The sequence below is a fragment of the Camelus dromedarius genome, chromosome 14 (genome assembly GCF_036321535.1).
Source record: "Camelus dromedarius isolate mCamDro1 chromosome 14, mCamDro1.pat, whole genome shotgun sequence".
NCBI classification, from domain to species: domain Eukaryota; kingdom Metazoa; phylum Chordata; class Mammalia; order Artiodactyla; family Camelidae; genus Camelus; species Camelus dromedarius.
The window spans coordinates 60294002-60309600 of NC_087449.1; positions in this window are offsets into that span (position 1 = coordinate 60294002).

A 15599-nucleotide genomic window follows, 5' to 3' on the forward strand; every position below is an offset into this window, starting at 1 on the left:
TGAAGCAGTGGGAAAGGGTGATGCAGGCAGGCAGTAGTGGAGGTGTGAAACCGTGCGGTTGTGCAATGAGGAACCACAAGCAATTTGATGTTATCAGGGCATGATGCAGGGAGCTGAAGAGGTCTCTGGGGCCTTGTAAGGCAGGCCCAGGAGTAGGGATTTTAACTTGAGGGCAATGGGGAGCCACCAAAGATTTTAAGTAGTGTGAGACATGATTACTGTGCCCCAAACGGAAGTCACTGGTAGCGGCAGGCCCAGAACTCCCAGCCTGGAGCTGTGCAGAGACAGGAGACATTCTGGCAAAGCTGGGAGGGGGCCTAGCTTGCCTTATATGTCTGCTCTGCCCTGACTCTACAGCTGCAGGAGAGCTGCCTCTATGGGCAGCCGGCTCTGGGTCGTGGCCTACCGAGCACCAGAGTTCTCTGAGTGTTGGACAGGGCTGGGGTTGGGAAAGGTAAGGGCGCACAGGGACACCTCGGCAGACCTTCCTCCTTTAGCACGGGGCTGCCTGGGTGTGCTGGGCATGGTGTCTGAGTCAGGCCTCCCTGGGACCTGACCTTTGCCTGGCCTGCCCCAGGTGGCCACCGTGGCTCTGTTACTGGGCTATGGCCCCTGCCACTACTACTGACAAAGCTGTTGGTCCAACAGGGAGCCAGCCTACAATCCCCCAGCAATCTGGGCTGCAAGGGCACCTAAGGCCAGGCTGAGTCCCATTCCCAAAGGAACTCAGCCATCTGATGGCCCCACTGGTCAGCAGGAGTGGACACAGGAGGTGGCTCAGCATGGGGGAGGTGGCCACATGTCCTCTCTCTCTCTCTCTGTCAGAGTGCCAGTGGACATAAGGCCCTCTAAGGGCACATAAGATTGCATAGGCCTGTGGGCCACAGACTGGGGTCTGTGCTCAAAATCTGGTGGGCAGCTGTCCAGAGCCTCCAACAGACCCCACGATTGGCAACAGGGGAAACTTAATTTTTTTTTAATTAAAAAAAACCAAAAAACTGTTCTCCCCCATAGAGGGCCTAGAAGTAGTGACGCCCCAGTAGCCATAAGCACATCTAGCTCCCAGATCTTGGTTCTTAAACACCACCCTCTAATAAAAGGAACCAAGGCTCCTTAGAGAAAAGACTGATTCCAGGGCTGCGGCAGGGAAAACGCAAGATGAGTCTGGAACATCTTGTAGTGCTGGAGAATAAGGAAATGCTCAAAAAACAAACAGATGAGGGGATATCAGAACAGGAGCCAACTTGAAAGAGATCCCAATCGCCAAAGCTAGACCAGGATGAGCAATGGAATAAATAACATAATTGTATTGTAATCTGAAGTATAAATATCCATGAGTCCATGCAGATATAATGATTGAAGAAATAAATAAATGGGGGAGACTAGACAAGTCTTCCTTACAGAAGAATTCCAAATAATTCATGTAGGTTTTCCCCCTCCAGCAGGTGAAGTTTAATTCCCCACTTTTTTTTTTAATTGAAGTACAGTTGGTTTACAATGTTGTGTTAATTTCTGGCATACAGCACAATGATTCAGTTATATATATATATATATTCCTTTTCATATTCTTTTTTATTATAGGCTATAACAAGGTGTTGAATATAGTTCCCTGTGCTATACAATAGGACCTTATTGTTTACCTATTTTATATATAATAGTTAGTATCTGCAAACCCAAACTCCTAATTTATTTCCCCACCGCTTTGAGGGTGGACTGGACCTAGTGAAACCTTCCAAAGAAGGAAAGTATAAAAAGGGTTTAAAAAAAAAAAGGGAAACATTTTTAACAGTAGAGAAACCTGGCAAACACTACTGTAACCAAGTTAACATCATCGGTGAAAAAATAAACAAACAAACCCAGGTCAACAGGAATATTTTGCTTTAATTTGATCAGGTGTCAGCAAACACTTAACACAAGAGTTGCCGGGTGCCACTCACTGTTCCAAGGGCTTTGCCCGTATTTACTCGTTTAATCCTTCCAACAACCCTTCCAGGTGGGTACCATTGTTATCCCATTTTACAGAGCTGGACCCTGAGGCATGGGGAGGTTAAGTAACTTGTCAGAGCCACTGGCTCATGCAGAGGTGACAGGAGTTGGGCCCAGGCAGTCTGGGGCTTGATAAAATGGTTTTCCATTTGCCGCCTTCAACTACCAAGACAGAACATTCTTCTCTCTCTGCTTTGATGGACACCTCCCTAGATATGGTTTGAGAACACTGGTTCTGGGGAAACTGAGGCCAGATAACCTGCGCAAGTTCTCCAAATGCCACAGCAGCCCACAACCCAGGCGTCCAGGTTGGAGTCGGGAGGGGAGAGGATGGAGATGGCTTGCTTCTTCCTCTTGCTCTGTGCCAGGCTGGGTGCTGGGGCCGCAGAAAGGAAGATCTCTGCCCTCATGGAGCCCTTGCTCAAGTGGGAGCAGCAGGGGCAACAGAGCGGGACCCAGGCCAAGAAGGAGAGGAGCTGGGTCACAGAGGAGCCAGAGTAGGGCACCTGACCCAGCCTGGAAGGGTCAGGCAGCTTCCAGGAGGAAGAGGAGCCATCCAAGTTGAGACCAAGGTCAAGTGGGAGTCCACCAGGTGAGGGGGAGAGAAAGGTCCCCAGAGGAGCCAGTCTCTGCCCTCCACACTCTGTGACGAGGGTCCGAGTCTCCCCCATCTGGCCAGGACAAACCCTGCTGTGGCTCCAATGCCACCCTAGCCTCTGGCTGTCATGTCATGAGCAGCCCTGTGACGCCAGCTCTGCTCTCTTTCCCACCCCAAGCAGAACTTACTTCTCTGGCCTCAGTCATCCCAGCTAGGAAGTGGGCCTTCAGCCCGCTGCCCGCCCTAGGCTCTGAGCTGCAGAGGCCATGGCAGCCCTTTGATACACCCAACAGAGCCCTAAAGGAGGCGAAGGCAGTAATTATGAGGATGCTGGGTGGGGAGCTGCCGTCTTTTCCCAGTCTGGATGGCAAGTTCAAACAGTGTCACCAGGCACCAGCCTTGGGTTTTCTAATTAATTTGCAAATCCTAGAGGGATGGGCAAGCTCCCTGCCCCTCCTGCCCTTCCTCCTCACCCCTACCCCCAACCTCGAGCTGTGGCCCAGGGCTGAGGATAGGGCCTGGCACACAGCGGATGCTGCTAGAACAGAGGATGGGTGCGTGTGGTGCATAAAGTTCTTATGTTCTCAGCTCTGGCCCTCTGTGTCTTCACCCACGCTGTGTCTTGTGCCTCGACTGCTCTCTCCCCACAACAGTGTCCAGCACCCAGTAGGCCCTCAATAAGTATTTATTCAATGAACAAATGAATGAAGGGGAGAGGGGCCAGGGTTTTGGGACCTGGCGGCCCAGTGGAACCAAACAGAGCTAGATTATTCAATATCCCAAAACATGGATTGTGTGGGGAAGACACGCTGTGCAGATAGCCCAGCTACCGCTGGCTGGCCAGGACCATGCAGCCAGAAAAGGAGGAGGAACCGAACATTTCTGAACACCTACTATGTGCCAGTCAGCATGCCAAGCCCAAGACCCGCAGTGTCTTATTAAAGGATCACAGTGATTCTGCAAGGCATGGATTAATCCCCATCTTACAGATGGGGACACTGAGGCTCAGTGCGGTTATGGTCTCAGACCAAGATCTCACAGCTAGGAGGTGACAGGGAGGAGTATGAGACAAGGGCCATGCCATCCCACTGGCTGCTGCTGAGTGACTTCTGGGGGCTTCGGGGGGTTCCTAGGAAGCAGGGCAGCAGGAAGACCCTTGGACTGGAAGAGGAAGAAAGGGGCTCTGCTGGGCACCTCCTGATAGCCTTGCTGGGGTCCCTGGGCATGTCCCTCAGGTGGCTGGGTCTCAGTTTGCCCATTGGTAATGTGGAAGGCTCGAGGAAGTCCATCCAGGCTGGGATGAGGGCTCTTGCCCCCCCACCACAGATTGCCCCCCGCCATCCCTGGCGCCCTCTCCCCAGGCAGCTCCAGGCAGCGGGCCCCACTCCAGCCCCTGGGGTTTGGCTTTCTAATGCAAACCTTGTCAGCTAGTCTCTGTCTGCAGAACCAGACCTGGGTTTCTGGGAAGCTGTGGCTGTGCTCCCCCTGCCCGGGGCCCCATTTCAGCAGCCTCATCACATTCCCCAGTGGCCTCGGCAGCCTGGACAGACGGATGCTGTTTCCACTCTGGTCTGGCAGCCAGGCAGCTGCGTGACCAGGTCTCCTGCTGGTGGAGGGGGTCTTCCCCCAGGGGCCAGGCCTCGGGGCCAGGCAGGCCAATCCAGACCAACCCCAGCATCTGGGCGCAGAGAGTCACACTGCAAAGCGCCAGGACGCATCTACCAGGCCTTTTCCCCTAAACTCTGCACCCCTCCCATTGCTCCTTGCAGACTCCCAGCCTGCCCTCAGTTCTCCATCTGAGCCCTCCCCCCTCCCCACACAGATTCCCCTCCCTTATTTGTGCTTGTGGAAATTGCACTCACTTTTCCAGGTCCCACTCAAAATTCTCCATCCTCCAAGAGACCTCCAGAACCACTCCTGCTACCAACTGATTTGGGAAAAATCAGCTCCATTCTCCCATGCCCCCATTTTAGCACACGGACCGCAGTGGGGCTGGAATGACACTCAGAGGTGTGTCCCTCTGGCCCTGACTCACTCCTCTGAGCAGCCCCAGTTCCTTTCTGCATATCACTTTCTTCAAGAACTCCATGAACTGTATCTGTTATTATCCACCCAGTGGGTGGGGCAGACTGCATACCCCATTTGCCCAGGACCTGGTTTAGGTCAATTGTCCTGTATAATTAGTAACAGTGCCCCCTTTCAACTCTCCATCCCTATTTGGATGCTAACGTATTTGGTCCCTACTGTGGGGTATACAGAAGGAAAAGACTTGCCCAAAGCCCAGCAGCTAGCAAATGGCAGAGTCCGGATCAGAACCCGGCACCTTGCCCCAGAGCCCCGCTCACCACTGATGGGTGTCCGAGTGAACGAGCCTCGGCCTTCTCCAGGAACTCTTCCCTACACCTTTGGCACAACCCACCAGCTTCCTCTGACCTTTCAAATTCAGGAGAATCCCCCATCAACCAACTTAAAGTCACCCTTGCACTTTTGACTTTGCAGCTACAGGTTCACATGATGAGATCATTATGTCATTGACCCCACTTCCTGCCCCACAGCCAGTTCCATGAAGGCAAGGACAGGTCTGTTTTGTGGCTCCTGGATCCCCAGACCTGACTCCTCCTGGGGGCTTCCCCCATATATTTGATGAAGGAATCGATGAATGGTGTGTGGTACCACGGAAAGGGTGTGGAGAGATAGAACCCAGGTGGTGCCTTCACAGACCCCCCCTATCCCTGTCTGCCCCAGGGACAGACATTCATGGAAACATGGAGAATACTCAGAGGATAAATTCTGTGCTATGACAGTGTGGGGGCTGCAGGATCCAAAGAAAGAGCAACTTGCTCCGTCGGGGGTGGGTCAGGGAAGGCTTCCTGGAGGAGGTGGTTTCTGAGCTGACTTGAAGGATGAAGTGGCAGAGGATGAATGAGGGTGTTCAGCTTGGAAGCTGAAGGCAGGCCAGTGTGGCTGCAGCCTTGAGGGCAGCCAGGAGGGTAAAGGCTGCAGGGGTGGGCGGGGTCTGAACTGAGAGGGTCTTGTTGCCCTGCTAAGGATTTAATTTTGATTGCAAGGCTAGGCCCCAAGGAGCAGCTCAATGGTTCTTAATTGGGGATGGGGGAGGGAGACAGGCAAGAAAATTTCAACTTGCACTTTTTTTCAAACTGTGCTATTCTCTTATAAAAAAAAATCATCTAAATGTTGACCCCCCAAAAAAGAAAAGTCGACTTTTTTGCCTGCCATTTTTAATATCAGAGCCACTGCCTGCCTGGCCCTGAAGGGCCTGTTCTTCAGAACAGGACTGAGCCACTGAGGATGCAGGTGTCCTGGCCCCGCCCCCACCACTCCATCCCCAGCCATCTGTCTAGGAAGTTCCATTGTGGTGGCCTCTGACATCACAGTGGGGGGCAGCGTGATGTCACAGGGCCCCTTTGTGGCCATGGAGGGGGAGGTGCCCCCCCATCAGAGGACAGCTCCTCACCCCCCACCCCCAGCCCAATCCTATTAAGCATCGAATGGGGACAAAGGAAGGCGCTTTGTGTTTTAACCCTGTCTGAAGTGAGTCACAGGCTGCAGAGGGAGGGGACATCAAGAGCTTATGCATTCCAGAGCCTGCCACCTCCCCTAGCTGGGCCTCCAGGTCAGGCTGAAGGCCTTGCTGCCACCACTAGTCACTGTCCCCATGCCCTCAGCCCTCCTTACAGGGCTCCCAGCAAGTAGGACAACAGAGATAAAGAGATTCCCACCGCATGTCACCCTCAGATCGAGGGCCAGGGCCTGTGAGAAGGCTGTAGGCAGAAACTCCTCCTGGATCCCTGATGTGACACTCAGCCTTGAGAGCAGGAAGGGAGGCCCCGCGGGCTCCAGGGGACCCTGGGCAGGGAGAAGGAGGCAGAGTCAGCTGGAGTTAGAAGGCAAACATCCCTGAAAGACCGAGCAGGGTGGGGGTTTGGGCGGGGGGAGCAGCCTGAGTGCACGGATGGGGGACTGAGCCATAGAGAGGAACAGGACTTGTCACCCAGCAGCATCAATGAACATTTGTTGAACACCTACTGAGAACCATACTGGTCTGTGCTGTGGGTTGATCATCTGATCCTTGAAACCCTGGAAGGTGGTGGCTAGCACCAACCTCGGATCTGGCTACTTTGGACCGGGACTCAGCCAGGGACGCCTAGCCTGGGGACGGCTGGGCAGCCCCCTCCTCTCAGGTGTCCCTGAGGGAGGAGGGGGGCAGGACTCCCTGAGGCTCAAGCTCTAGGGTTGGGGGCTGGATTTGCAGTTTCTCCTCTGCCACTAATTTGCAGGCCCTCCACTCACTGAGACTCCACTTACTTCTCCGTAAAGTGGGACTAACAGTGACCGTCTCCCATGGCTGTCATGCGGGCTGGACAAGACAGTACGAGTGCCAGGATCACTGCCCCCAATCATTACCCAACCCCTCACCGCACCCCCAGCTGGAGGTGGGGGTGGGGGGACTCCTAGTCCTGGCACCTCCAGCCTCACCTCCATCCTTGGGCTTCAACCCCCAGCCAAGCCCCACCCCCTTCCAGGCTGGCATCTGCACCCTTTGAAGGACTTGTCTGGGCCCTGAGCTGGGAGAAGGGTGCAGCTGACCAGGGACACCTAGGTGGGGGCAGGCAGCGGCTCTGGGAGGGGCCTTGGCACCCCCACCGCCTCCCGAGTGGGTTACTCCATCCTTGGCAGAGTGCCCCAGCATGCAAGGAGGCCAGGGGTAGCTCAGTTTCCGACAACAAAGTCCTCTTTCTCCCTAGCTTGAGGAATGCCGGGCACCCCCGCCCCCCCGCCCCATCCATATCTATTACCCAGACCCAGTGTTCACCCCAGGGGGCCCAGGCTGGGCCCTGGCTCTGCCCTTTATGGTGTGGGAGTGCCACCCCTGCAGTCTCCCCTTCCCACCATGGCTCACGCACGCACACACCCACCCACCCCCTGGGAGCCCAGTCCTCAGGTAGGAGCCCTGAGTCCGAGGCTGTCTGGGGCAGAGGTGTCTGCAGCAGGCTGGGAAGGAAGAGACCCACGGAGTGTGAGTGCCCCGCCTCACCTTGCTGTTCCTGTCTTTGCACTTGATGAAGTTTTTAAAAATATCCTAACTTGGCAAAGCAAAAAGTCACAGCCTCACCTACGCCTGCCCCTATTTTTTGAATTGTATTGGCATGTGAAGTTCCAAGGTCTGAGCCTCTGATTCTGTTCAAGCCCCTCATTTTTACCAAGGAGAATGCAGAGGCCCCGGATGGGTGAGAGGTTTGCTTACGGTCACAGAGCTTGGTGGGGTGGGGGCTAGGGGAGGCTACATGCACACTCTGGTGGGATCTCACTCTGAGCTTAGCCGGGGACAGGGAGGAGAATTGGCCTCCCTGGTGATGGTTGCACCCTTTATACAGATGAGAACACTGAGACTTGGAGAGGAGGAGTGGCCTGAGGGTACCCAACATGGAGCAGAGCAAGGATTTGCACTTCAGCCTGGGGCCTCATGGATGGGAGGGATCGTCAGAGGCGTGAACCCCCAGATCCCCTCCTTGGCCACCGCAGACCCCAGTATAGCCCCAGACCTCAGCGAGGGAAGGCCCAACTGGGAGGTGGGAGGAGGGTGTTCAGGCCCAGGCTGCTGGCCTGGTCTTGACCCTTGGGCAGGGATCTGCCCCTCCTGCCACAGCCCTGGCCAGATTCTGCCCAGACGCCTCAGGAATGTGGGGGGAGGGGGACTCAGGGACGATGGGGCCTAGGGTCCAAGGATGGACAGTGGACAGAACAAAGAAGCCACGTGTCTGGGCTCTCCCTGCATCCCCGGGCTGAACCACAGCTGGGAGGGGGGCCCCCCCGAGGGCGGCACAGGCGCGTGTCCCTGAGTGCTGTGTGACCCTTGGTATGCAGCTGCCCATCTCTGGTTTCCTGGGCTGCAAAATGGACTGCAGGAGCAGGGAATTTAAGGCTGAAGGTCTGAGGTTGGGACTTCTGGCAGAGAGAAGTGGGGGGCCAGCCCTGCAGTGGGCTCCTCTCCCTGCCTCCTGCCGCAGCCTCAGGAATCGCCTTAATTATAGCGTCAGCCTCGCTGTGCTTCCTGCCATAAACCCAGGAATCTAAATTAGAAGGCAAGAGGCCGGCTCCCCCTTCCCTCCGACCCCCCAAGTCTGCCGGGAAGTTCTCCTGGAGACAGGCCGCCAATGGGGGGCTAACTACAGAGGTGCCCAGGCAGATGGGCGGCTGTCCCCAGAATCCTCGTGCCTGTCTCTGCACGCTGTGTGCCCGCTGCGTGCCAGGCACGGGGCTAAATTAGCTCATTTGATCCTCCCAACAGTAATGCAAGACTGATGTCAAGTTCCTTCTTATAGAGGAGGAAACTGAGGCATGAGCTCGGGGTCACCCAGGGTGTTGGAGGCTGAGTCAGCTGGACCCAGTTCTCCAGCTCCCAGGCCAGGACTGGCCCCTTCACAGAAGGCAGAGAGGAGGATGGGGGACAGTGGAGATGGCTAAGTCCATCCTGGGGAGTGGAGGATGGGGTCTGTGATCCATGAACCTACCCCCACCCTCCACAGCCCCAGGGGAACTTGGGAGGGAGGTTGATGGGAGGGGGTTGAGGGGCTGCTGTGCAGAGACAGGGCAGGGTGCGGGCCAGATGCGGTGAGTGTGGATTGCTTGCTTTCCTCCACGCTCTGACCTGGCCAGCTAGACCAGGGCTGGGGCTGGGGCTGGGGCCTTTCAGATTCAAAGTGAGACCCAGCCAGAGCCCACTGTGAGTGCATATGTGCACATGGTTTGTGTTTGTGTGTGCAGTGAGTGTGTGTGTGCAAGCATGTGGTGGGGAAGTGAGGTCATCTGGGCAGAAGGGAGCTGAGCTTGTCCAAACCACTGGAGCCACTGGGGGAGAAAGAGACAGACTTTGGAGGGGGAGGTGGTGGTGGAGGGGGGAAAGGAGCTGAGGGAGGGAAAGAGACCAAGGCAGAGAGAAGAGAAACAGGGAAGGACAGAGACACAGCGGAGGATGAGGAGGGGTGGGAGGCAGACAGACAGGATGATGGAGGGTGTTGGGATGGTTGTGGGGAGACAAGAGGTGCCCAGAGAGGGGGAGCCAGGGAGCAGAGATGGGGGAGGGGTGGGGCACCTCTGGAGGGAAGAGAGCTGCAGTCTAGGTGGCTTCCTACCCATGTCCTGCTGAGGTAGGACCAATTATGTCTGCTTTTGTTCTAGTCAGTGGGTTTGAGATCACCCATCCCTAATATTTTGAGGACCTGTTACCTGTGCATCCCAGGGCTGTGGCCTACCTAAGGGGGCAAGAGCTCAGGTGCTGGAGAGGCACGGGGTGGTCCCAGAGCATGCCCCGAGAGCATGGTGGACAAAAAGGGGAAGCTGGGAGGGACAAGAGGGGCACTTCTCCGAGGTTATCAAGGAGGCTGGTGCAGAGCTGGGCAGGGACCAGGCATCCACACATCACCAGCCACATCCCAGTCGCTCTTTGACTCTTCCATCATGAAACGCCCTTAAGTGGCTTATGAGGTGCCATGGGCCCAGCAACCTGGCTGACTCACCTCTCACCATGTTCTCCATAACCCATTGGTTCTCAGCCACGGTGATTTTGCCCCTAAGGGACATCTGATAATGTCTGGAGACATTTTTGTTTATCACAGTTTGGGAGGGACTGGGCTGCTGGTGTTTAGTGGCAGAGGACAGGGAGGCTGCTAACTATCCTACAGGACAACCCCTGCAACAAAGGATTGTCCAGCATACTCATCCCCTTCTGTTCCCAGGGGATGTTCCTGCCTCAGGGCCTTTGCAGGTGCTGTTGCCCTGTCTGGAATTCACTTTCCCCAGATCATCACACGGCTGCTGCCTCCTCATCCTTTCAGTATCTGCTCAAACATCCCCTCCTTAGAGTGGTTTTCCCTGACACCCCGACACCCTCCCGTACTCTGTCATAAACCTCTGATTAGTTCCCTCCCAGCACTTACTCCCAAATCATGAAGGCTTGTTTATTTACTCAAATCCTTATTTATAGTTGTCTACCTTCTGCTTGGCCGTGAGGTCCATGAAGGCCCGGGGACTTTGGCTCTCAGCAGTACCCAGACACTGAGTACTGGGTGATGAGATTGAGAGTTCACTTAGAACAGCCAGGGGCTGTTTTAAGAACTTTGCTTAGTACACTTTGCATATATTAACTCAGTCCTATGAAGTAGGCCCATTTCACAGAAGGGGAAACCTAGGTTCAAGTGAAGTGACTTGTGCAAAGTGACACAGCTAGCCAACGCCTGAGCTGGGATTTGAACCCAGGCAGGCTGGCATCAGAGCTCATGCCCTTAATGGCGCCACATTACAGCCTCTCTGCAAATGTGAGTTGAGTGGATGTGTGACCTAGTCACTAGGATGCATGTCCCAGCAATCCGGGCCCCCATCTTTCTCTCCTCCAACTGTCCCCTTGCTCCCCACCCCAGGTCTGTGGTGCTGCGGTCAGTGGAGCTGAGTCTTCTGAAAAGGAAGAGGTCAGGGTGCTCTGTATCTCCACTCCAAGTCAGCAGGGCAGATACCTACAGTAAGGAGACTTGGGGACCTAGACCTAGGGGCTCCACACCATCGGGATCCCCCACCATTGTCACAACACTAGGGCCACGTCCACTGCCCTGAGTCACTGTTGACTCTCCCAGGCACCCCTCGGTGCTGGAGAGGCGGCGTCCCCCTTCCTTGTGCCTCCCTGGCTGGGCAGGGTGAGCTGAGCACAGGCTGAGTCTGAGGGCTGTGCTGAGCCCCACACTGGGGCCCTCCCTCCCCCACTTGGCAGCCTACAACCAAGAGGGGAAGTCACAGAAGCGAAAGGAGGATGCTGTGGGTGCCCTGGCCTGTTGAGGACCGGGAGAGGAACTCAGAAGGCTGCCCAGATTGCTGGCAGGAGGCCCGTCCCAGTCCAGAGCCCACTGATCACCTCTCTTTCTATATCACTGTGCTCTGTCTGCCAGGCACTGGTACCTCTCAACCTACCCAGCAGCTGCATGATCATGTCCCAGTTTCCCTAAAACTTCTTTCCCTTGTCCTGTCTACTCTCCCAACATCTGTGGTGACAATCAAGTGACAGTCTGGGCCTGGGGTCTGCCAGGGAATGCCTTAATTCTCATTCATTCATTCATCCATTCGTGTACTCTTTCATTGTGTTCCGGTTAGAGCATGGATGCTAACTCCAAATGGCTTCACCACTTACTAGCTGTGTGGTCTTAGGAAAGTCTTATCATCTCTCTGAGCCCCCAGTTTTGCAATAGTAAAAAAGGGGGAAGATCCACAGTGGGGGTTTGGAGGTTTCACTGCGATGAGGCACAGAGCGCTGAGCATGGTGCCCAGCTTGTGGTAAGTGTTCCATCCTCAGAAGCTGTTCTTTTTTCACAAAAAATTCCTTTGCAAAAACTTTCCTATGGCCTGTAGGGACACACAGACTCCTGACAGCAACCCTCAACCCAGATAAGACCTGATTCTGAAGGCATCCTGAAGGAAACCAGGCAGGAGCCCTGGGTTCTAGTCCTGGCTTTATCATTGGGTTGCTGTGTGACCTTGGTGAGTCATCACTCCTCTCTGGGCTTCAGGCTCCCGGGTTGAACAATAACCGGTTGGTTTGGATGACCTTGGGCAAGTGACCTCTCTCCATTTCAGTTTTCATCTGTAAAGTAGAACAGTAACAGTACCTTCCTACAAGAATGCTGAGAGGAATAAATGAATTGATACATGTAAAGTGCTTAGAACAACTCTGATACATAGTGAATGCTCCACAGACCTTAGACATTATCATCCGCTAACATTATCTCTGAGGATCTTTTCTAAAATTGAGATATAATTTACATACCATAAAATTCACCCTTTCAAAACATATAATTTAGTCACTTTGAGTATATTCACAAGATTGTGCAACCATCAACATTATCTAATTCCAGAACATTTTCATCACCCTAAAATGAAATCTTGTACCTGTCAGTCATTCCCCATTGTCTCCCATCCTCCACCCTGGCAAACACTAACCCATTTTCTTATTTTTATTTTTTAATTAAAAATTATTTTGGGGGGAGGAGGTAATTAGGTTTGTTTGTTTGTTTGTTTAATTGAGGCACTGGGGATTGAACCCAGGACCTCATGCATGCTAAACATGCACTCTACCACTGAGCTGTATCTTCTCCACTATTTTAAAAATACTTTAAATTGAAGTGTAGTTGATGTACAGCATTATGTTACAGGTGTACAATATAGTGATTCACAATTTTTAAATGTTATACTCCATTTATAGTTATTATAAAATATTGACTATATTCCCTGTGTTGTACAATATATCCTTATAGTTTATTTTATACCTAATTTTTTGTACCTCTTAATCACTTTACCCCTACCATGCCCCTCCCCTCTCCCCTCTCCCTGCTGGTAACCACTAGTTTGTTCTCTATATCTGTGAGTCTGTTTCTTTTTTGTTATATTCACTAGTTTGTTGTATTTTTTTAGATTCCACATATAAGTGATATCATGCAATATTTGTGTTTCTCTGTCTGACTTGTTTCACTTAGCATAATGACTTCCAAGTCCATCCATGTTGTTGCAAATGGAAAATTTTCATTATTTTTTATGGCTGAGTAGTATTCCATTGTGTGTGGAATACTACTTCTTTATCCATTCCTCTGTTGTGGACACAGATTGCTTCCATTATCTTGGCTATTATAAATAATGCTGCTATGAACACTGGGGTGCAGGTATCTTTTTGAATTAGTGTTTTGGGGTTTTTTTTTTTTTTTGGATAGATACCCAGGAGTGAAACTGTTGGATCATATGGTAGTTCCAGTTTTAGTCTTTTGGGAAACCTCCAAACTGTTTTCCACAGTGGCTGCACCAATTTACATTGCAACCAGTAGTGTCCACATCCTTGCCAACACTTGTTATTTGTGTTCTTTTTGATGATGGCCATTCTGACAGTTGTGAAGTAATATCTCATTGTGGTTTTGATTTGCATTTCCCTGATGATTAGTGATGTTGAGCATCTTTTCATGAGTCTGTTGGCCATCTGCACTTCCTCTTTGGAAAAATGTCTATTTCTGTCTTCTGCTCATTTTTAAATGAGGCTTTTTGTTTTTCTGATGTTGAGTTGTCTATATATTTTGGATATTAACCCCTTAATGGTCATATCACTTGCAAATATTTTCCCTCATTCCGTAGGTTCTCTTTTTGTTTTGTTGATGGTTTCCTTTGCTGTGCAAAAGCTTTTAAATTTAATCAGGTCCTGTTTGTTTATTTTTGCTTTTATTTCCTTTGCTTCAGGACACAGATCCAAAAAAATGTTGCTATGATTTATGTGTCACTAATCTACTTTCTATCTCTATGATGTTGCCTATTCTGGACGTTTCATATAAATGCAATATGCAGTTCTGGATCTGGCTTCTTTCACTTAGCATAATGTTTTCAAGGTTCATTCAGGATGTATCAGTACTTCGTTCCTTTTCATGGCTGAATAATATTCCATTGTATGAATATACCATATTTGTTGATGGACATCTGGGTGATTTCCATTTTTGACTATTATGAATAATGCTGTTATAAACATTCAAGTAGAAGTTTTGTGTAAACATGTTTTTCATTCTCTTGGAAATCTCTATTGGAATAGAATTGGTAGATCACTGTTTAGCTTTCTCAGGAACTGCCAAACTATTTTCCAATGTGGTTGCACTAGTTTACATTCCTACCATCAATGTATGAGGATTCCGCCACACCCTTGCCAACACTTGTTAATGTCTGTCTTTGTTATTGTAACCATTTTAGTGGGCGTGACTGGTATCTCCTTGTGGGTTTGACTTGCATTTTCCTAGTGACTAATGATGTTGAACATCTTTTCATGTACTTATTGGCCGTTCATATGCCTCCTCTGGAGAAATATCTATTCAAATCCCTTGTTCAGTTTTTAATTGGATTGTTTGTCATTTTTACTGTTGAGTTGTAAGAGCTCTTAATATATTTAAAATACTAGGCCCTTATCAGACATCTGAATTGCAAATATTTTTTCCAGTCTGTGAGTTGCCTTTTCACTTTCTTGATGGTGTCCTTTGAAGCATGAAAGTTTTAAATTTTTCTTTTTTCTTTTTTTTTTTTTTTTAGGGGTGTGATAGTTAGGTTTACTTATTTATTCATTTTTAGAGGCGGTACTGGGGATTGAATCCAGGACCTTGTGCTAAGCATATGCTCTACCACTTGAGCTACACCCACCCCACAGAAGTTTTAAATTTTCATGAAGTCCAACTTATCTATTTTTTCTTTGCTTATGCTGAGATGTCATATCTAAGAAATCATTGCCAAATCTAAGGTTACAAAGATTTACACCTGCTTTCTTCTAAAAGTTTTATAATTTTAGTACTTAGATTTAGGACTTTGAACCATTTTGAGTTAATGGTAGATGTGATATGTGGCATGAAATAGAGGTCCAGCTCCATTCTGTGGCATGTGAAAATCCAGTCGTCCCAGATTTATTCGTTGAAAAGATAATTTCCCCACTGTGTTTTCTTGTCAAAAATCAATTGTCCATATTGTATGGGTTTATTTCTGGACTTCTGGTTCTATCCCATTGGTCTATATGTCTGTCTTTGTGCCAGTAATGCACAGTTTTGATAGCTGTGGCTTTGTAGCAAGCTTTGAAATTGGGAAGTGTGAGTCTTCTAAATTTGTTCTTTTTCAAGATTGTTTTGGCTATCCTGGGCCCCTTGGATTTCCAAATGAATTCTAGAGTGGGCTTGTCCTTGAGGATCTTTGAACCTGTGACTTTAAGGCCATAATTTTTAATAATTCCAATATCTGAAGTCATTGTGCTCTATTTTTATTGTATTTTTTAAAAACTTATTAGAATATAATTGACGTATAACATTGTATAATTTTAAGTTGTACAACATGTTGGTTTGATACATTTATATATTGCAATATGGTTACTGCTTTAGTATTAGCTAACACCTCTAGCATGTTACATAATTATTATTTCTGTTGTCTTCTGTTTGTGCTGATTCTTGCTCAT